Source organism: Schistocerca americana, chromosome 1 (genome assembly GCF_021461395.2).
Source record: "Schistocerca americana isolate TAMUIC-IGC-003095 chromosome 1, iqSchAmer2.1, whole genome shotgun sequence".
Classification (NCBI taxonomy): Eukaryota; Metazoa; Arthropoda; class Insecta; order Orthoptera; family Acrididae; genus Schistocerca; species Schistocerca americana.
The window spans coordinates 448,258,835-448,282,114 of NC_060119.1; positions in this window are offsets into that span (position 1 = coordinate 448,258,835).

The window sequence follows — 23,280 nt, forward strand, 5'->3', positions numbered from 1 at the left end:
TTTCTTTCCTGATGTAAAGCCCTACACCCCATTGTGCTATTCCTGCTTTGACTCCTGACAGGTACACCTTGTATTCTCCCACTTCCTCTTCTTTCTCACCCCTTACCCGAATGTCACTAACAGCTAAAACGTCCAGCCCCATCTTACTTGCAGCCTCTGCCAGCTCTACCTTCTTCCCAGAGAAGCCCCCATTGATATTAACATCTTCAGTCAAGAAAAATTACCAAATACCGACAGGCAGGCCTTCTTTAATAACAGCTTCAGTTAAATCAAATCACCAAATAGCAAACACACAGGCCTTCTTTAATAACAGCTGCAGTTACGTCAAATTACAAAACAGGAAACAGGCACACCTTCAAAGATAACAGCTTCAGTTAAGTAAGATTATAAAATAGAGAACAGGTGGGCCTCCAGTGATAAAAGCTTCAGTTAAGTGAACATACCAAATAGAAAACGGACATGCCTTCTTTAACAACAGTTTCATTTAAATAAAATCACCAAATATAAAACAGGTAGGTCTTCAATGATACCAGATTCAGTTACGCAAAATTATCAAATAAAAAACAGGTACGGCTTCGTTAATAACAGCTTCAGTTAAATGAAATCATCAAATAGAAACACACAGACCTTCAATGATAACAGCTTCAGTTAAGTGTAATTACCAAATACCAACAGGCAGGACTTCAGTAATAACAGTTTCAGATAAGTAAAATTGCCAAAACAGAAAACAGCTAGCCCTTCTTTAATAACAGCTTCAATTAAGTAATATTACCAGACAGAAGGAAAACAGGCATAGCTTCAATGATAACAGCTTCAATTAAGTAAGATTATAAAATAGAGAAAAGGCAGGCTTCCAATGATGATAACTTAAGTTCAGTGAAATTAACAAATAGAAAACCAATAGGCCTTTATGAATAACTGCTTCAGTTAAGTAACTAAGAGTTTGAATCACCTCTTCACAAGGAGTGCAGCTGAAGCCTTATACGCAAGGAGCAAAGACTGCACCAAACAGGAAGGCCAAGAAAGGTTACAACGAAAGGGCCAAAGGCCTTTTCGTTGGGTACAAACCACCGAAAGAAATGTTAACGCGGCAAGGTTAATTGCGTAAAAACAACAATAGTTAGCCCAATGTACGTCCGCCTCTAAGACGACTGCGAAACGCCGGAAAGAAAACTAGGCTGCCAAACCCATTTGAATTCCCTCAGCAATGTGCTAAGCGATTGTAATTAACAGAACTTTAACGTCTGCTGATCGGCACCCGACCGTATAACAAGAAAAAGTTACTGTTAACAAAAAGCCAAGGCCACCATCGACTCAGGAAACGCAAACAACAGCCACAATTCAAGGAAACAAATGGGAGTGAAATAGATCAGCTAAGAAATGGCAATGACTGCAACAGATCTATAGCTATCAAAAAGAGAAAACAGTTAAGACCTCAAAATGTAAAACTTAACTGAAGTTCACGAATCGAAGCTGAAGCGAAACTGGCTTCAACTCTCTCATCCGTGTACCACTACCAGAGCTCGCTAGCCAGGCTACGCACGAAGATGGCACTCGAAGTCGGCCGCAGATTCAAATCGTCGCACAAATACGCCTAGCAACGACTTAACGAACTCCGTGTCCAAGACGTTTGCGAAAGTGATCGCCTTACTACCAAACGGACCTCTCACACCATCTTCCTTGCTCTGTTACCACTCCCCAACCCGCCAAGCCACAACATGCCCATCCCCCATTAACAGCCTCGAGCAAAGATCTTAGCGGCCTCAAATTAGAGGGACATCACACGACAGGTCGAGCTAGCGGCGCCAGGAATTCGAGAGACGACGCCAGCAACCCCTCCACGGCTCAACCTCCCCCCCCCCCTTAAACGAATGGACCCCCTTCCATCCCACAGAAGAACGAGGGGAAGGTTAATTAATGTACTTAAGTTGATTAAGATGCACCCTGAGAAAATTACCAATGGTTAGATACCTGACAAGCAAGTTAACTAGACCCAGAAATTTAATGATAGAGCATTGGTCTATGAAATGAGCAGTGAACTTCCCGAGTTTTGCACCACTCCTTAGCCGACCGGCACAGTTCTTCACGGAAAACTCGTCTCCTACTCTGCAATGAAAGGGGCGTCTATTCCTATTATACCGCCATCCTTGGCGACGGTGGGCTAACCTAATGTTATTCTAGCCATTCCCAATTTTCCCTAAGATCTGCAGAGTAACGGACGAAGGCAGGAAGTCTTTGACATCCCACAAGATATATCGAGGGTAATTGATGGGATACTCTAACAGGAAAGCGGCAGGAACTGCCTTGGATGCTTCGTGCTGCACAGTGTTAAATGCAAAACTGACCCAAGGTAGATGCGGCCCGTCATGAATTCCTCTCCTATGCTAACCTCTCTTCATCTCAGCGTAGCACTTGCAACCTACGTCCTCAGTAATAATTGTATAATACTGTATATAATAATTGTATAATACTGTATTCCAGTCTTTGTCTTCCTCTAGAGTTTTTGCAGTCCACAGCTCCCTCTAGTACCATGGAAGTCATTCAATCACGTCTTAATAGATGTCCTATCATCCTGTCCCTCCTCCTTATCAGTGTTTTCCACTTGTTCCTTTCTTCTCCAACTCTGCGCAGAACCTCCCATTTCTTACCTTATCAGTCCACCTGGTTTTCAGCATTCGTCTGTAGCACCACGTCTCAAATGCTTCGATTCCCTTCTGTTCCCGTTTTTCCACAGTCTATGTTACACTACCATACGATAATGTACTCCAGAGGTACATTCTCAGAAATTTCCTCCTCGAGGCCGATGTTTGATATTAGTAGACTTCTCTTGCCCAGAAAGGCCCTTTTTGCCATTGCTAGTCAGCTTTTGATATCCTCCTTGCTCCGTCCGTCATTGGTTATTTTAGTACCTGTGTAACGAAATTCCTTAACGTCATCTACTTTGTGACCATCAAACCTGATGTTATGTTTCCTGCTGTTTCCATTTCCACTACATCTCATTACCTTCGTCTTTCTTCGATTTACTCTGAATCCATACTCTGTACTCATTAGACTGTTCATTCCGGTCGGCAGATCATGTAATTCTATACCATTTTCACTCAGGATAGCAATGTCATCAGCGAATCCTATCATTGATATCCTTTCACCTCGAATTTTAATTCCACTCCTGAACTTTTCTTTTATTTCCATCATTGCTTCCTCGATGTACAGATTGAACAGTAGGGGACAAAGGCTACATCCTTGTCTTGTACTCTTTCTAACCCGAGCACTTCGTTCTTCGTCGTCCACTCCTATTATTCCCTCTTGGCTGTTGCACATATTGTATATTACCTGTCTCTCCCGATAGCTTACCCCTACTTGTCTCAGAATTGCGAACATCTTGCTTCATTTTACATTGTCGAATGCTTTTTCAGGGTCGACAAATCATATGTCTTGATTTTTCTTTGGGCTTGCTTCCATTACTAAACGCAACGTCAGAATTGGTTCAAATGGTTCAAATGGCTCTGAGCACTATGGGACTTAACATCTATGGTCATCAGTCCCCTAGAACTTAGAACTACTTAAACCTAACTAACCTAAGGACAGCACACAACACCCAGTCATCACGAGGCAGAGAAAATCCCTGACCCCGCCGGGAATCGAACCCGGGAACCCGGGCGCGGGAAGCGAGAACGCTACCGCACGACCACGAGCTGCGGACCGTCAGAGTTGCCTCTCTCGTGCGTTTACCCTTCCTAAAGCCAAACTGATTGTCGTCTAGCGGATCCTCAATTTTCTTTTCCATTCTTCTGTATATTATTCTTGTAAGGAACTTGGTTGTATGAGCTTTTGAGCTGATTGTTCCATTACTCTCGCACTTGTCAGGTCTTGCCACCTTCGAAATTGTGTGTAAGATGCTTTTCCAAGAGTCAGATGGTATGTCGCCAGACTCATACATTCTATACACCACCGTCAATAGTCGTCTTGTTGCCACTTCCCCCAATGATTTCAGAAATTCTGATGGGATGTTACCTATCCCTTCTGCTTCATTTGTTCTTAAGTTCTCCAAAGCTCTTTTAAATTCTGATTCTAATACTCTAGCCCCCATCTCTTCTAAATCGACTCCTGTTTCTTCCTCTATCTCATCAGACAAATCTTCCCCCTCATGGAGGCTTTCAATGTATTCCTTCCACCTATCCGCTCTCTCCTCTGCATGTAACAGTGAAACTCCCGTTCCACTCTTAATGTTATCACCATTACTTTTAATGTCACCAAAGGATGTTTTGAGTTTCCTGTATGCTAAATCTGTCCTTCCGATAATCATTTCTTTTTCGATGTTTTCTCATTTTTCCTGCAGCCATTTTGTCTTAGCTTCTTTCCACTTCCTATTTATTTCATTCCTCAGCGACTTGTATTTCTCTATTCCTGAGTCTCCCAGAACATTTTTGTACTTCCTCCCTTCATCGATCAATTGGTGTATTTCTTCTGTTAACTATGATTTCTTCGCAGATACCTTCTTTGTTCTATGTTTTCATTCTTAACTTCTGTGACGGCCCTTTTCAGAGATGTCCATTCCTCTTCAACTGTACTGCCTACCGCTTATTGGTCCATCTATAGCCTTAGAGAACTCCAACCGTATCTCGTCATTCCTTAGTACTTCCGTATCCCATTTCTTTGCGTATCGATACTTCCTGACTAATGTCTTAAAGTTCAGCCAACTCTTCATCACTACTATATTGTGATATGAGTCTATGTCTGCTCCTGGGTACGCCTTACAATCCATTATCTGATTTTGGAATCTCTGTCTGACCATGATGTAATCCAACTGAAATCTTCCCCTAACAACCGGCCTTTTGCAGGTATACCTCCTCTTGTGATTCTTGAACAGAGTATTCTCTGTTACTAGCTGAAACTTGTTACAGAACTCAATTAGTCTTTCTCCTCCCTCATTCCTTGTCCTTTTCTTCTACTTCTTCCCCTACAACTGCATTCCAGTCCCCCATGAGTATTAGGTTTTCATATCAATTTACATACTGCATTATTCTTTCAATATCCTCATACATTTCTCATCTCTTCATCTTCAGTTTACAACGTCAGCATATATACCTGAACTATGTTGTCGTGTTGGTTTGCTGTCGATTCTGACAAGAACAACCCTATCACAGAACTATTCACAGTAACATACTCTCTGCCCTACCTTCCTATTCATAACGAATCCCACTCCCGTTATACCATTTCCTGCTGTTGTTGATATTACTCTATAGTCATCTGAACAGAAATCCTTGTTTTCTTTCCACTTCACTGACTCCTACTATATCTAGATTGAGCCTTTTCATTTCCCTTTTCAGATTTTCTAGTTTCCCTACTACTTTCAAGCGCCTGACACTCCACGCCTCGACTCGTAGAACGTTATCCTTCCGTTGGTTATTCAGTCTTTTTCTCATGGTAACCTTCCTCTTGGCAGTCCCCTCCCGGAGATCCAAATGGGGGACTATTCCGGAATCTTTTGCCAATGGAGAGATCATCATGATACTTCTTCAATTACAGTCCACATGTCCTGTGGATACACCTTACTTGTCTTTAATGCAGTGGTTCCCATTGCCTTCTGCATCCTCAAGACATTAATTATTGCTGATTCTCCCGCCTTTAGGGGCAGTTTCCCACCACCTACGTAATCGATAAAGAGTTTGTCCAGAGGGTTCTCCTCACGTTCGGATTGTAACAAGCTTTCGGAAAACTAGGTTTAGCCTTGTTACAGGCTTCACACTGACCCACTATAAGCCTGGTATCTTTGTACAATGTGGGCCAAGTGAGATGAGTGTTAACTTGTGCCAAGGTTTTATAGAGGCCTAGATATCCTCCCACTAGAGAATTATGAATATAATGGAAAATGGGAGGCACCAGTTCCTGATCCAAACAAATTTTAGCGTCCTTGGCTTCGTTAACACGTTACATAGTATGCTATTCCTGATGGATTAGTCACTAACTTCACCACCAGATAAAAGTTGCTTTCTTAAAGGACCGCACATCGAATCTTTATCCTGTTTGGTTTTAAGATCCACAAAGAACTGCAGAATTGTACACACAACCAGGTGAGACTCACAAAAGCCCTTATTCTCGACTGCCCCCTCCTCCTGATACATGTGACTGAAGGCGTCAGTGACTTGGTTGTCAAATCCTTTTACGTGTCGCACCTTAAAATGAAATGTGGAGATGCGGACCGTCCTACCTGGAGTCCCAGCAGTTTTCCTGGGTCGAATCAACACTCAGCTTAGGGGCTGATTTTCCGCCTCGAGATCAAACTCTCTATGCTCAAGATAGATTGGAGCTAAGGCGAAAAGCACAGCCAGTGCCTCGCACTGACAGAGTAATTCGTCTCAGGACCAGACAACCTTCTATAAGTGACAGCTAATTGGCGCCTTATACCTTCATCCTCCTGCAACAACACTACAGAAACACCGGCACTGGAGGCATCAGTTTTAACGATAATCTTTTGTCAAAATCCGGAACAGCTAAGACCGGCTGGTTGGTGATAGCGCTCTTAGCTTCAAAAGCCGCTTGTTGGCTCTCACCCCAGAAAAATTTCTCCCCCTTACTACGTATTTTATTCAGGGGAGCGACCATCTGGGTAAAATCAGGGACAAAACGGTGAAAATAATTCGCAATCACAATAAATCTGGCTACCTCCTTCCTATTTCGAGGCTGAAGAAGTTTCTTCAAACCCTTAGTTCGCTCCTGGTCAAACCTAATTTCGTGCCCGGAAATTAAATGACCCAGAAAGAACCCCTGTTTCGTAGCAAATTTAAACTTGGACGCCTTACACGTCAACCCCGCATCCCGAAACTTGGAGAGGACCTCCCAAAGATGGGAAATATAATCCTCAAAAGACTTATTATAAATGAGAACATCATCAAGGTAATTAAATACACAAGGAAACTTCAAGTATAATCTAACAAACGAGGGACTCCGCCGCTCCAGCAGAGAAGTCGAACGGCACCCAGTTGAACTCATAAAGGTTCCAGTCAGTGCAGTAAGAGGAATCTGATAATAAGCTTGGTAGAGATCAAGCAAGATGAACCACTTAGCACCCGAAAACTAGTTAAAGCAGTTGTGAATATCTGTCGAGGGGACAGACTCTAAGACAGTCAACAAGCGGCCTTTGTCCTGGACCTCAGCTTTAGGAACGAAAAAATTCGGTGACGCTTAGGGAGACATAGACGGCCAGATGACCGCCTCCTTCAGCATACTCGCCAATTTCTGTTTCAAGATTTTAATTTTAGGTGGTGAGAGGCGATAAGGAGATGGTCGCACTGGAATATCGTCAGACAAGCATATGTGGTACTGTATGACGCTAGAGAACTCCAGCTTATTAGAGAAAACCTCGGGAAATTCCCCTAACAAATTCAACAATTGTCCTGCCTGACCTGGATCAAGATGGGCCACATCAAATTCACTGGAGTTATAATTTACAGAATCCCCCGTACTTGCACAACGGCAAGGCTATTTTGTCATTAGGTGAAAACCTAAAGGAGATTGTGCAGCTCGCAAAATCGAGAACTAACCCAGTTTTCTGAATGAAATCACACCCGAGCAACAAATTGAGCGCTACATCTTTAACAAGTAAGAGCGTAACGGCCCATGAGAAATTACAAATGCCCCACACGCAGGGGTGCATGGAAGATAATTTACACAAATGCGCAAACTCCAAATATCAATTATAATTCAAGAAGGACATGGAGCTGCCAGAATCCAACACTACGCAGATAGATTCTTGTCCTAGACTGGGAGTGACAAAAGAGGGAGGGTAGATCTGGAGGGAGCTTAAATACGCGGCACAATAGCGCACGCCTCCAACGGAAACAGTCCCCATCCCCTTCCCCCCTCCCCTTCCCCCCTCGTCTTCAGCTGGTGTTATTTGCCAGGTCTAGGAGTTCGTGCTATGGGATCGCAGCAAGTGATCGCGGGCGCTGCACCGAAAACAATCTTTCCCATTAAATATGTTAAATGCTTGAGGAGCCCTATTGATTCTCCAGGCGGGCAGAGGAGTTTCCAATTGCTCGTCACGCCTCCATTTCTCATCCGCAAATGGCAAGGATTCAATGGAATCAAGCAATGTTGCAATTCCCGGAAGCTAGTGGGGTGGAAAGTAAAGCTCAAGCGCGACCTATCCTCGGGAGGCATGTCCTCCAAAATGTTTGATACAGTATTGAGTTCTGAGCCAAGGTGGCTAGGCGCACTCAGGACTTCAGATGTAAAATCATTCGCCAAGGATTAAAGTAATGCTAATATCACACGATGAGGCGTCCCGAAGCCGTGTACATGAAATTCAGATTGCACCAACAGCCAGAAGAACTGTTGGACATGGCCCCAAGCTGTCGAGTGAAATTCTGAGATACCTTTGACTAGGCACATTATTGGGTTGGGTAGCCTAGCGAAATGATTAACCGAAGGGGTACCTAAACCTTGGGTCCCGGACGCCTGATCAAAGAACTGATTCGTGGGGGTAGCTGCTGGACTTGCTCCCACTTCCTGACTTTCCAAGCTGAAGGACGCTTCTTGGACCAGGAAATCCCTCTCTCGAACGCTCAACTGCACCACTCTGGTTACTTCAGGCTGGTTAAGTTGCAAAGAGATAATGTCCCTCAAACTATTCCTCAAATTTGCTAGATAGTCCTGAATTCTACCAATTTGCCTAACAGTGGGTTGACTGCCCTGCGTAAAGGACAGGTTCCGCTACACCTCATCCAACGCCGTGGAAATATTATCGAGGAGAACACCTACCTCCCCAAAACTCCTCATCAAAACGCAAAGCAGGTTGCCCAACGCCACGCGCAACCTTATCGCCGTGCTAAGCTCCCGGATTTTTAGTTCATTTTTTCAAGAGCTCCTTCTTGAGATGGGGCAGCCTCCTCGGATTCATAGCAAGCTCCTTGTGACCAACGGAATAAATTAATACAATGCTTGACAGACGTTAAGGGAGCATTACACACTAAATAATTGATCACAGGAAATGAAAAATGACCAGAGAACGGGTTGTTGTTGCTGTGGTCCTCAGTTCAAAGATAGGTTTGATGCAGCTCTCCATGCCACTCTATGCTGTGCAAGCTTCTTCATCTCCGAGTAACTACTGCAACCTACATCCTTCTGAGTCTGCTTAGTGTACTCATCCCTTGGTCTCCCTGTACGATGTTTGCCCTCCACGCTTCCCTCCAATACTAAATTGGTGATCCCTTGACGCCTCAGAACCTGTTCTACGAACCATTCCCTTCTTCTAGTCAAGTTGTGCCACAGATTCATTTCTCCTCAATTCTATTCTGTACCTCCTCATTAGTTATGTGATCGACCCATCTGATCTTCAGCATTCTTCTGTAGCACCACATTCCGAAAGTTTCTATTCTCTTCTTGTCTAAACTATTTGTCGTCCGTGTTTCACTTCCATAAATGGCAACACTCCATACAAATGCTTTAAAGACTTCCTGACACTTAAATCTATAATCAATGTTAACAAATTTCTCTTCTTCAGAAACGCTTTATTTGCCATTGCCAGTCTACATTTTATATCCTCTCTATTTCGACCATCATCAGTTCTTCTTTCCCCAAATAGCAAAACTCTTTTACTGCTTTAAGTGTCTCATTTCCAAATCTAATTCCCTCAGAATCACCCGACTTAATTCGACCACATTCCATTATCCTCGTTTTGGTTTTGTTGATGTTCATCTCATATCCTCCTTTCAAGATACTGCCCATTCCTTTCAACTGCTCTTCCAGGTCCTTCGCTGTCTCTGACAGAATTACAATTTCATCGGCAAAACCTCAAAGTTTTTATTTCTTCACCATAAATTTTAATTTCTTCTTCCAATTTTTCTTTTGTTTCCTTTACTGCTTGCTCAATATACAGATTGAATAATATCGGAGACAGGTCGCAACCCTGTCTCACACCCTTCCAAACCATTGCTTCCCTATCATGCCCCTCGACTCTTATAACTGCCATCTGGTTTCTGTACAAATTGTAAGTAGCCTTTCGCTCCATATATTTTACCCCTGACACCTTTAGAATTTGAAACAGAGTATTCCAGTCAACATTGTCAAAAGCTTTCTCTAAGACTACAAATGCTAGAAACTTAGGTTTGCCTTTCCTTAATCTATCTTCCAAGATAAGTCGTGTGGTCGTATTACCTCTTGTGTTCCAGCATTTAGCCGGCCGGAGTGGCCGTGCGGTTCTAGGCGCTACAGTCTGGAACCGAGCGACCGCTACTTTCGCAGGTTCGAATCCTGCCTCTGGCATGGATGTGTGTGATGTCCGTAGGTTAGTTAGGTTTAATTAGTTCTAAGTTCTAGGCGACTGATGACCTCAGAAAAGTCGCATAGTGCTCAGAGCCATTGGAACCATTTGCTCCAGCATTTCTACGGAATCCAAACTGATCTTTCCCGCGGTCTGCTTCCACCAGTTATTCCATTCGTCTGTAAAGAATCCGCGTTAGTAGTTTGCAGAGAAAGGGTAGACATTCTAAACCGTCCCCCCCCCTCCCCCCCCCCCCCCACATTCTCTGTGAATACCCGTTGAAATCTAAAGGGATGTAATGCGAAAGGTTAGGGCTCATGTACCATCATGTGTCATTTTCTGTTACTAACTCATTGACATAAATACCTCTGAAACAGGTAGGCCTTTGGCAATTACAATTTCAGTTATTTGCTAAAGAGATTGGATAAGATATCGAATTTCAGTAACAGGGCAATAAAAACAAGAAGACCTTGATTAATAAGAGTTTCAGCTAAACAAATTATAATAGCTGTTAATATAATTAAAAGGGAACAGGCAGGCCTTCAATAATAACAGTTTAAGCTAAGAAAAATTACCAAATAGAAAGAAAGGCCGGCCTTCTTTAATACCAACTTCATTCAAGTAAAATTACCAAATACCAACAGGCAACCCCCCAGTTGTAACACTTCAGTTAACTAAAATTACCAAATATAAAAAAGGTAGGCCTTATTTAATAACAGCTTCAGCTAATTAAATATACCAAATAGATAGCATGCAGGCCTTCAGTGAAAACAGCTATAATTAAGTGAGATTACCAAATAGACAACAGGCAGGCCTTCAATGATAACACCTTCAGTTAAGTAAAATTACCAAATAGAAAACAGGTAGGCCTTCTTTAATAACAGCCCCAGTTGAGTAAAATTACCAAACAGAAAACAGTCAGGCCTTTATGAATAGCTGCTTCAGTTAAGTAACCAACAGCTTGAATTGCCTCTTCACAAGAATGCCCCAGAAGGCTTATACGCAAGGAACAGAAGACTTCACCAAATAGGAAGACCAAGAAAGGGCCAGCCTTACAAGGCCCTTTTCGTTGAGTACAGACCAGCAAAAGAAATCTTAACACGGGAAGGTTAATTGCGTGAAAGCAACAATTGTTAGCCAAATGATATGCCCGCCTCTACGACGACGGCGGAACGCCCGAAAGAAAACTAGGCTGCCAAACCCAATTACATTGTCTCAGCAGTCTCCTAAGCGAATGTAATTAACAGAGCGATGACGTCTGCAATGTCAGGCGGTTTCGTGAAATTGGCACCCGACCGTATTACAAGGAAAGTGTACTTATCTGGTGTTCAAAGACTTTTGGCAGGAAGGTCGGCTAAAGAGGACAATGAAGGCAAATGGCTATGGCAGTTGTTCGATTAACAGAGCTTTTAGGCAGAATCAGCCAGGCAAATATGAATGACGTGGAACCGCCTTCTCACTCCGTTAGGTTACCGTTCGTTTCTGGGGTCACTGACCACATAAGCAGAATTCTAAAGAAAAATGGTATCCAGACATCTTTCGTTAGTCAAAACAAAATGAAAGATTTTTTCCGAAGAAAAATGGATGCACCTAATTGACTCCACAATGCAGGGTCTGTCAAGTGATATGTGGCTGAGGCAAAGTGTATATAGGCGAAACGGGAAGAACTGTTAAAGAACGCATTAAGGAACATGAACGACACACGCGGCTAAAACAAAATGTGAAACATGAAGTAGCGGAACATCATGAGAACTGTGGCTCTGACATCGATTTTAATAACGTGCGTGTGCTGCCTAAGGAAACCAACATTTATAGAAGATAGGTCCGAGAAGCGGTTGAAATTTCCAAGAACGCATGTAATTTCAATAGAGAGGACGGCTATAGGCTTCCGGCATCGTGGCTGCCCGCCATTAAAGAACTGAATATGCGGCCGCGGTGTGCGAGCTATATAAACAACGCACTGCAAGTCACCTAGGCGGACAATAATATTTTGGGTAAACATTTTCCCTCTCTTGCTCTGTCGTATCGCATCTAGCCAATGACGATGGCCAACCAATAGCAGTAGGAGGTATTTCAAGCAATCATTCTTCTCCAAAGTTGTGGAATAGTGCCTTTCTATCCAATGACGATGGGCCACAAACAATGCCCGCAAGAGATTGGCCATAACGCCCCTTTTTCTGCATCAGCGAGGGATTATTAGCCTACGACGATGGCCCACCAATGGTAGCCACAAGAATTTTAACAAATTCTCCTACTTCTCCAGCACAAACGTGGGATAACTGCCCTTTATAAGCGAACGTGACACGTTCTGACAGTGTTCACTGCAATAGTGGTCACCGAAACATCCTGAAGAAGATCCCAGCAGAGGGGTCGAAACGTCGAATATTTTAGAAGGAAATATGACGCGGTCTAGCAACCCACAAGATTTTGACTTTGATGAGAGCTGCCACGAAAGCCTGGAGACTTATAGAAATCTGATAGTGTCAAACATCAGCCTCAACCTAAGGAATAAATTTCTGAGAATCTATGATTGGAACAATATTGTATGGTAGTAGAAATTTGGAAATTTATGGTAAGATCCTATGGGACCAAACTGCTGAGGTCATCGGTCCCTAGTCTTACATATTATTTAATCTATCTCAGACTAACTTACGTTAAGTACAACACAAACACCCATGCCTGAGGGAGAACTCGAACGTTCGATGGGGAGAGCCGCGCGAACCGTGACAAGGCGCCTCAGAACGCGTGGCTACCACGCGCCGCTGTATGGTGGTGAATAATAAACTGTGGTAAAATCGGAAAAGAAAACTATCGAAGAGGTTGAATGTGGTGCTACTGAAGGATGTTGAAAATTTGGTGGATTGATAAGGAATGAGGTGGTTCTCTACAGAATCGCTAAAGAAAGGAGTATATCGGAAACACTGGCAAGGAGAAGGAACATGATGAGAGGACACCTGGAAAGACATTAGGGAATAATTTTCATTGTGCTAGTGGAAGCATTAGGGAACACGGAGACTGGAATGTATCCTACAAATAAATAAATGAGAAGTTAGGCTGCAAGTGCTACTCTGAGATGAAGAGGTTGGTACAAGAGAGTAATTAGAGGTGGGTAGGATCAAACCAGTCAGAAGATTTGACTCCAAAAAGAAAAAGGAGTTACTTCATCTGAACGAACCACATTGGTTACAACATGCATGAAAAGTTTCAGTAGTAAACCAAGTGAAAGAGGGTCGTAACTCCACAAACTATTTTTTCCAGGCTTGGCAGGAAGAGCTATGTGGCGAGAGTCTTCGATCGAATGTGGCGTACTTTTCCTTGTACATATTTGCCACGTGTTGACAAAGCGAATCAGATTCAAAATGGTTCAAATAGTTCTGAGCACTATGGGACTTAACATCTGAGATCATCAGTGCCCTAGAACTTAGAACTACTTAAACATAACTAACCTGAGAACAACACACACATCCATGCCAGAGGCAGGATTCGAATCTGCGACCGTAGCGGTCGCGGTCCCAGACTGTAGCGCCTAGAACCGCTCGGCCACCCCGGCCGGCAGCGAATCAGGAAGGCTCCCGTGTGGTCGCTTGTTTTCACATCCACAGACGGCTACATGTTCCATCCATAAGAGGTTCAGCTCCAAAAAGAGGCCTGATATTAAAATTTCCTCTTTCCGAAAAAATGGAAGGGGAATTTTCTGCTGGCGACATGTGATAGAAGTGAAGGAGGCTTTGCCGAGACTAAGTCAATCGTAATCTATTGTCCTGTCGTGGTTGTTAAGATCCGAAAATTACATAGAACACACCCACCATGTGTGAAAGACTCACGCTTGTATGAAGTTGTGCTAGGTCTGAGAACTAGATAGAAGATACTGTGAATCTGAAAATGTGCGAGTAACACTCAGTTCCTTTTAATAGGTCTGTGAGTCCGTCTCCCTGGAACTACAGAGTTAAAAAAGACTAAACGGCTCACAACATTACTTAGGTGTAACATCTCAAAGTTTTTCTTTGTAAATTCTCACCTGCCCTTGGCGTTATAAATGATGCGATGAACATGGATAAATTTTCCAGGTTCTGATCTTATTTTCTGAGCATATTTTTGGTATTTCTAATGTATTTCAATTTTTAATTTTTTTTCTAATATATTTAGTAGTTATTTTGTTGAAGGTTTACCTGAACACTAATTATGTCTGACTATTGTCTAGATATTGAATGACTCTCGTTAGTGACCGATGACCTTAGCAGTTTGGTCCCATAGGAATTTACCACAAAATTCCTACCACTTTCGAAACTAAATGTGAACAGCCGAGAATATTTTACATGTGACTTTTGCTAAAAATATCCGCACTTTTGTCTTTTTTCTTATCATGTAAGTGAATATTTGAAATCTCTGCGGTGATTTTATGAAATATCGCTGTCCTGAGTTTCTCTTATGTACGACTTTGATCCAACATTTCGTTTACGTACATACGTCGGATGCTATTAAACTCGACTCTTAGCAAATTTAGCGAAATGTGATATTCCGGCAATCATTGTTAGCTTATGAACATTGTTCACTGTAACACGTTTCATTCTTTTAGAATTACCTTCGAGATCTGCTAGTTTAAGAGAAGTTCCCTGGGCTCTGTGGAAAAATGGTCACTTTGAGGGGGTTAGGCTGTATGGAAGATGAAAAAGTAGCTGTTACTTCTGTCTGAAAATCTTTAGCTCAAGAGAATTGTATTTGTCTTCATTCATTTATTATTAGTTTCTAGAATACATACCTTTCAGCCATCTCGGTTAAAAGTGTTTAGAAATACATTACAGTGGCATTTGACCATCTTCGTACATACATAAATTCTTACATTTTCCATCTGTTGCAGTTGTTGCAGATGTACAGTCATAATCCTAGGTACAAAATTATGGCTAACACTTGCTTCTGTTAAAAATTTATTCACTTCTATTGTCGTTTTCAACGTCCATCATTCCTTTTGGGTTTTTTTGTTATGAGGTCCCAGTAACATTTAAAAACATTTTTCCGTTTCTTTTTATTCGAGTCATCACTATTGCAATTACAATGAAGTTAAATAATAATTATTATGTGAAATCTTCATCGTCTGTATAAAAATCAGCTACCATCATAAACATTATACTACGATCGCTGTTAAGTAAAAGAAAGAGAACAAACATCCTCATGCGTACTCTATTATAAAAGGAACAAACGACGGCAAAATAGGTCATTCCATTGTCATTCGTATTCGCTAATCCGATGAGATTTAACGTGAGTTGTCGCACTATATTTTGTAGGTAGTTATGTGGGACAACTAAAGAGAAAGAGTTTTACTTTTAACCTGATTTAATTCTTCAGAATTTTCTTTCCACTTATTTAAAGATTAAAGTTCAGAACTATTACAAAATGTAGGATAATGACTGCGGAAGTTTTTCATATAGATGAACTGTTTAATTGCAGTTGCCAGTCACGGCAGTATAAATATTCATTCATTACATACGATATAACCAGCAATCACTTTAATTTGTTCGGAAGTGCGGTCGTCTTTTCGAGCTTTAACATTCGTACAGTTAAACTGAATATTAATGCGCCGGCGGGTGTTGCCTAGCGGTTCTAGGCGCTACAGTCTGGAACCGCGCGACCGCTACGGTCGCAAGTTCGAATCCTGCCTAGGGCATGGATGTGTATGATCTCCTTAGGTTAGTTAGGTTTAAGTAGTTCTAAGTTCTAGGGGACTGATGACCTCAGAAGTTAAGTCCCATAGTGCTCAGAGCCATTTGAACCATCTGAATACTAATGCGGTTCGAGAATTAAACCAAACGAATTACTTCCAAGCAAACTGTGGGCTGATGCTTTTCTGAAAGTAACAGTAAAGAACTGTTTGAGTTTTTTCAAGAACTTGACAATTTTATTGAAGAAGGAATTTATTTAATATGTCAAAGATAATTTTTAGTTTCAGTTATTATGTTTGTCGTTGCCACGAGTCAAGTAAATAAATTTTATATGTCATTTGAGATCTGAATTAATTAACTCACAATAGAAAGTAAAACTCAAATTAAAAATAGTGACAGTAAAATGCCTCCTGTTACTGTAAGCCAAGCTGTGTCGTCATATGGATTCTGGGTTGTTTCTCCAAGGACTGGCGTAGTGCAAAGCTGCAAGCAGTGACCAGTCCTGGAGCGCGTATTATATCTTACCTAGTGCATGCGTTAAAGTCTCCAAGTGAGTCGGTGAGCGGCACCTAATCTACTGAATCGTTCAGTTTCAGACGGTAGTTTTTCTCTCCACTAGGTGGGAATTCGGGCGACGGGATGAGTAACGGCCTTGCTGCAGAGAAGAAACTGCGCAGTTTGTCCGCACCTGTTGCACATCGCCGCCCGCCGCAACTAGAGGCAGCGCCTCGTGGCCGTACCTGCCGCTGATTAATTTCTCCGCCCCGAGGTGCAGAAGGGGGCGTGCATCCTGTCGGCAAGCAACTGCTAGCAGAGTTCTGGTGACGCAGGCTGTAATATAGCCTTTGCCGACAGCGAAGTTTGTCGATTTTAAAGTTTGGCGCCCGATGAAGCGCGGTCGGGTCGCCCCCACACTGGACGAGAACCTGCCCTGAACGAGCGCCGGCCGTATTTCCCCGAGGAACGCACTCATTCCCCCCCCCCCCCCTCCCCCCACTCTACCCCATCACGTCCAACAGAGGTCACACAGTGCGATTACTTGCCTGCTTACTTGCAAGGAACACAAGGCGCACAGCCCGTACAGCGCTATGGTAACCTGCCAGCTGACACGTGTAAAGTCTTCTTCACTACATGTCTGTATAACTGTATTCTTTGCTCTCGGCTTATTGAAATATGAGTGTGCTAGCACAGGGAGCACAGTTAACAAGGTTTCTTTTTCTTCATCTTTCTTCAACTTTTTGGCATTTGTCCTCTTGTGTAGTGTTAGGTCTATTGATCTTTTCCCTTTTCGTCGATAATTCTTTATTATTTCAGGAATTTTGTTTTTATTCATATTTGAGGACCGTTTTAACAAACGCCATTTACAGAATTTTAGACTAGAGGTTTTTAATTGTACTCAATATCGTTGATTCAAAAAATGTAATACTGACCATCCATATAGACTGGGACTGATGAAGGAATAATTCAAGTTCATCATTAATCTCCTTTATTGAGGAAAAAAGTTAGACGGTACAATTTCTTACAAAACTTAACATATCCACATTTTCATGTCCATTCCTTTTTTAGAGCTACAAATACTTTCACATGTTTATTTGTAGCTTTGCGAAGCGATGAATGAATTTTAAAATTTGGGAGGTCTTTTTTCACAGAAATTGATGTTCTACAACTTTCATATGTGACGCTTTTCATTTGGAGGCTGTGGAAAATGAGTGTAACTAATTATGCCATAGATCTGGTAATATAACTTTCCTGGAGCAACAATCTACAGCTCTCAAGTACTTGAAAGAACACACTGTAAATTAACAGTTGTTTCAAGTTTGTGGTCGCAATCTTCTGACATAAGTTACTGTAATTATTAGCAAATATTGTGTGACTTATGTCAGAGGCAGGTTTATAGTGAAGTCCCATTGTACCGAAAAGCATGTGTAAATCACCAATGTCCAGCAGTGATGCTCTTATTAAGCGGAAGCGGTAGGGGAGTGAAGTTGTGTTGGTACATCTAGTGGTTTGCAATTGAGTGTTTCAAATTAATAAAAATTGCCGATTATTATGATCGATTGTGTCTAAACGGCTGAAACGATTTTAACTCTTAAGTTGGTCATTCTACGCGTTGGTCATTCTACGCGAATTCTTAAGCTCTTACATTCTGGTGTTATGGAATTTTTTTTTAATGTGCATCGTTTTCGAGTTACAAGCAAAAAACTAAAAAAGTCCAAAAATTTCTTGGTTTTCGGCCCCCTAAAGTTTAGCATAGACAGGAAATCGCCGCAGACTCATTTAACTAACATCGATTAAAATTTCGAGCTTTTGCCTATTTGTTGGCCAGCAAAAGTCTAATGTGCGTACGCTAGCTGTAGTAAGAAAATCATACTGTGTAACTTTTGTTTTATTCATATACACTAGATATATACTGAATATTTTAACATCTTAATAACGATGTTTCAACAAGAGTGGACTATAACAGCTACTAATCCTGTAGCAAAACAGTGGCTAAAGACAAAAGAGAACTAAGCGGAACAATGTGCATTATTATTCAACAAATGGTTAGCAAATGGTTGGTTTGTCTTGTAGCATGTTGTGTGATGGTTGACAAAGAACACAGGTGATTGTAAAGTCATGTTCTAAGTTTCAACCACGTAGTAGAAAAGAAGGATTAGTTGAAAAATGGAGAAGTCGAGTTTTGTGGAAATTTGCTATATTCAGGCGCATTTTGTAATGAGAAACACCGTTTTGTCATAATTTATTTTAGTCATTGCGTGAGGTTCCCCTTAAAGTACCAGAATCCGTTAAAAAGCATTTCTTAAAAATATTGACTTTGTTGACTTTTATTAAAATGGTCCTCAATTGCGATATGATTTCTCCATTTATTGCACCAGCCCTTGATCTGTTCATTTATATTTTTAGGTTCCAGTGTTCTTTTCTGATTACTGCACTCTTTATCATATGAGATAGTCCACAGCCAGCTGCTCTCCTTGTTGTTCTTCTGCCGATGCAGCGTTAGGCTTGCGGCTTGTTCCGGTCTCTCCACCTCATTGTCAGTCTTCTCATTGCTAGACTAGGACGGTTTTATGGCCATAGGCGAAGTACTTGTTCTCTCCGTTTCTTTTTTTAGTTGCGTCACCATATGGGTTATTGGTTGCTTCCCTAGATTATTATCTTATTACTTATTACCTCTTTTCTATAGCCTTCCATAATGCAGCCTTTCAATATCTTACAAATTTCATTCCTGGTGCTTCTAGCTGTCGTAAATCTTTATATCTCAGCGTCCAACTTTACGTGACATATAATAAAGTCGGAACTGACATGACTTTATAAAATTTCAGTTGTCTCTCTTTCCTTGCTTCACCCTTAACTCTTCTCATTATTGTACAAGATATACACTGGTAGGTTTTAGCTTTTTTCAGTATATCCATATCTTGATCGTATAGTATGTCACATTCTAAATATCTGAAATGAGGTACCTTGTCTATTTGTTTATTAATGACGGCTACTTTTGTTCGTATTGGGTGAAAGCTGAAAAAAGGCTATAGTTCTAGTGTTATTTATAGATATATTCAGACTGTAACTTGCACTTCTCTGATTTAGTTTATGTAATGTCATTTATAATTTATCTTCGTGGTCTTGTATGACAAATTGATAACCCACAAATAATGTGTTTATTCTTCCCAGTATTTATGCCTGATAATGTTTATTCTCTTTTCCATTCTTGTTCATGCCTGAGAATGGAAAAGTGATAGAACACCATCAGGCACAAATTTTGGGAGGAATAAAACCATTAACATGATATTATTCGCTGTTCTTCTTAACAACCTCATTTCCACAGTTTGTATTCTTCATCCATTCCCAAGTCTCACTACCACAAATTACAGATGATATTGGCATTATTTTGTAGATCTTTGTTCGGGTTTCTTTCCTTACCTTTATAAGATGTCAACGTAATTAGATTTACATTAAGCATTAAAGCTTTTGAACAATTTCCAGTGGAAGAAAACAGTAACTTTACGGTAGATTAAATTGTGCCGACACAGGACACGAAACCGCATGCTTACCTTTCGCGGCAGTGATCTTACCGAGTGAGTTTCAAAAACAGCCACACTCCGCTGCAGAGTGAAAGATTCAGTCCGGAAACACTCCCTCTAGACTGTGACAAGGTCACTTTTCCACAACATACTTTCTTCCAGGAGTGTTAGTCCTGTAGTATATATACGAGAGCTTTGTGAAGTTTGGAAAGCAGGGGAGATCTTCTGGCGGAAGTAAAAGTGTGAGGGCGGGTCATCAGTTGTGTGTGGATTGCTCAGTACATAAGAGCGCTCCCGTGAGGGAAGGTTCGGTGTTCGATTCGAGACATTGTTCTAATCTTGCAGGAAGATTCAAAGACAGCGCACTCTCTGCCTCAGAGTGAAATATTCATTTCATATTTTGCCCCAACAGCACTTTTACAAATCTCAGTGTTCTGCTGGGTGAAGAACTAAAACGAACTACATTCAAAAAAAATCTTATTTATGTAACCTATTATCGGTTTTAGGCTCCTAAGCCTATCTAAGTTCACATACATGCATGCAATACGTATCAAAGTGTCTGCTTCATGAAGTCAGATCTGCTGCATTGGTATGTGAGAAATATTTTAGTGGTCAAATTGGATGGATAATAACAGTTGAAACTGATTAGAAGAACAAATGTAGACAATAAGGATGAACTTATTTATTAGTAGTGCAGTAAATATCATTTAAATTTCAGACTTACATGGAGCCGAGTTTCTGACTCTTGTAAGATGCACTGAGCTTTCTTGTTTGAAACACTTACTTGCTCCCATAGGACATGGAGATAGAACAGAAAATTCCATTTCTGCAAGTTTAGCTACTTGAGTACAGGTACAAGTTTTCTGGCAAGTCTGCTTTACTTTGTGGCACTGTATTGTGTAACTATGAGTACAATTTTAATATTAATTTTCTGTGTTGTCTCTTAAATAAATGACAAGCCAGATTTCCCTTTTTTTGTAAATATCTTCTCTTATTCACTGGAAAACTGACAGTTACATATTGTATACACTGTACCACTTCTACCAATATTGTGCAGTAGTTAAATTTATGGAGGAGCTTTCAAACACACCTAACCTTCAGAACATCCACATTTCAAGTTAGTTTTACCACAGAAAAGTAGCAGTTCTTTGGGAGACTTAAAACATCAAATGATATCGCACATTGTTATCTTATTACACAAGTATTTAGCAAAAAACGATATTGACTTTAAGAACATGACATTATTGCTTCTTTCAAATAAATTAAATGTTGTTATAGTGGTGTATAGTTATAGAAATATGATATTACAATTTCTTTCATTAACAGTACATGTAATGTTACTAGAGAGTGAAAATTTGCACTAGCTCGACAATATTATGATTTTAATCTAGTTTTCTTAATGCTGTAGCTTTTTCAGTGGTGTTCAGATATTTTAACACTATAAAATTATAACTGGAATTTTGGTATTGACATCAATACAAGTCAGCTACATCTTAAATACGTTATTTATGGCGTAATATGATTATTACTTATTTCAAACAGTCCTCAGTCAGCAAGTTTGATGGAAATTAGGAGTTTTTCTCAACTGAGCTTTTTAGTGAAATATACATTTCAGAAAAGGTAAAATGTTTTTCATAATACAAAATTTCACACATTATGTGTTTCTTGAATTTCAGCATTGCTTTGTTGGTATCTTTGAAAGTTATTTATGAGTTGTGGTTAGTAACAGACTATATTCAGAATCATTGGGTGTTAAACTGCTTTGCTACTTATGAGCATTATTTTATTACATACTTTTAACCGTTGTAGGGGTTTTGGTCTATTTTCAAATGTCACTAACTGGAAAAGATTAATTCGTCTGTTACATTAATCTGCAGCTGCCTGCGCTGCCTGTTATCAGGGCGTGGCAGGAAGTAAGCCCGCGCGCCAGCGCAATGGCGGCGCGTATTGCGCAACCGGAAGTGAATTATTCTGCAACACGGGCCTAGGATACTAGGGCCCATGTTGCGCCCGGCCTCGCTGTGTGCGATCACCGTATGCCGCTGTGTAAGGCGGGTGACGTTGAGCGGGACTTAGCCGCTGAGCGAGGCCGGGCGCAACACGGGCCCTAGTGTTACTAGGCCCGTGTTGCAGAATAATTCACTTCCGGTTGCGCAATACGCGCCGCCATTGCGCTGGCGCGCGGGCTTACTTCCTGCCACGCCCTGATAACAGGCAGCGCAGGCAGCTGCAGGCTCATTCGACTCGAGGCAGCCGCACGCTACACACAGCCATCCCATACAGGAGGAGAATGGATAGAAGAAGGAGCAGATTGCCAGTGTACAAGACAGTGGACACCTTTTCAATTACACCAAATGAGACTGGTCAACAGGAGTTACTACAAGGACCTATTACTTTTGTTGGTTGCAAGATTCAATTTTCTTGTACCACAACAAAAGTAGTTAGTGGCAATTCATAGTTAACAATTGCTATTCTAAGAGGTACTGATCAACCTCTTCAAGGATTGGAGGCCTACAATGAAAGAGACATTATTTCTTATCGCACCTTTGCAGTTGGAGTTGTGCCCAACAGGGATTATGGAACATGTGTTGTTACAACAGACAAACGATTTTCATTGTACACAAGGAATCGCAGGAGGATTAATGCAGATGATAAGTTAAATGTTTGGTGCAAAACGTCTGGTGTGTTAACTAAATATATATATAACTGGATAGCATAGAGAAGATTGTCATTCCACTTACAAGTGATAATCTCTCAGCCACCAGTGTGATTATGAAGTGAAAGAACCGATACAATGGGAGAAGTGTTACAGCACCCAGTTACAATTCACTTAACATTTCACTACATCTGTAACTATTCAGGTATGCATTAAAAGTTCACTTTGTATGTGAAGTAAAATGTAAGACTATTTGAGTTACAGTGTTTCAGTTGATACATCTTTTGCATAAAGAAGTTTGCAGAAAGTGTCCATTGCTATCACTGTTGAAATACTAAATTTCTATCCTCCCCTTGTTGTTGTTCGTTTCTTGATGCCATGACATAGGGATATTGACCTTCCTGGTTTTAGGTGTGTCTCTTTGTCCTTTTCTTTCTTGTTTCGTTAGGTCTGGTGAATACCCATCAGATTGAGTTTCCTGTGTATAAACTTTTACCCTAAAACGGTGGAATCTGTGTCAGCTACAGAATAGTGATTGTCCAAACCACATACAAAGTATTTGATCTTTTTAGTCATGGAAGTAACTGAGTAATTGAACTTTTGCCCATAAAAGAGGTAGAAAAAGAGATTCTGAGATCAAATTCCTCATTTTAGAATTTTTGTTGTACAGCCTATTTCAGTTTAGCA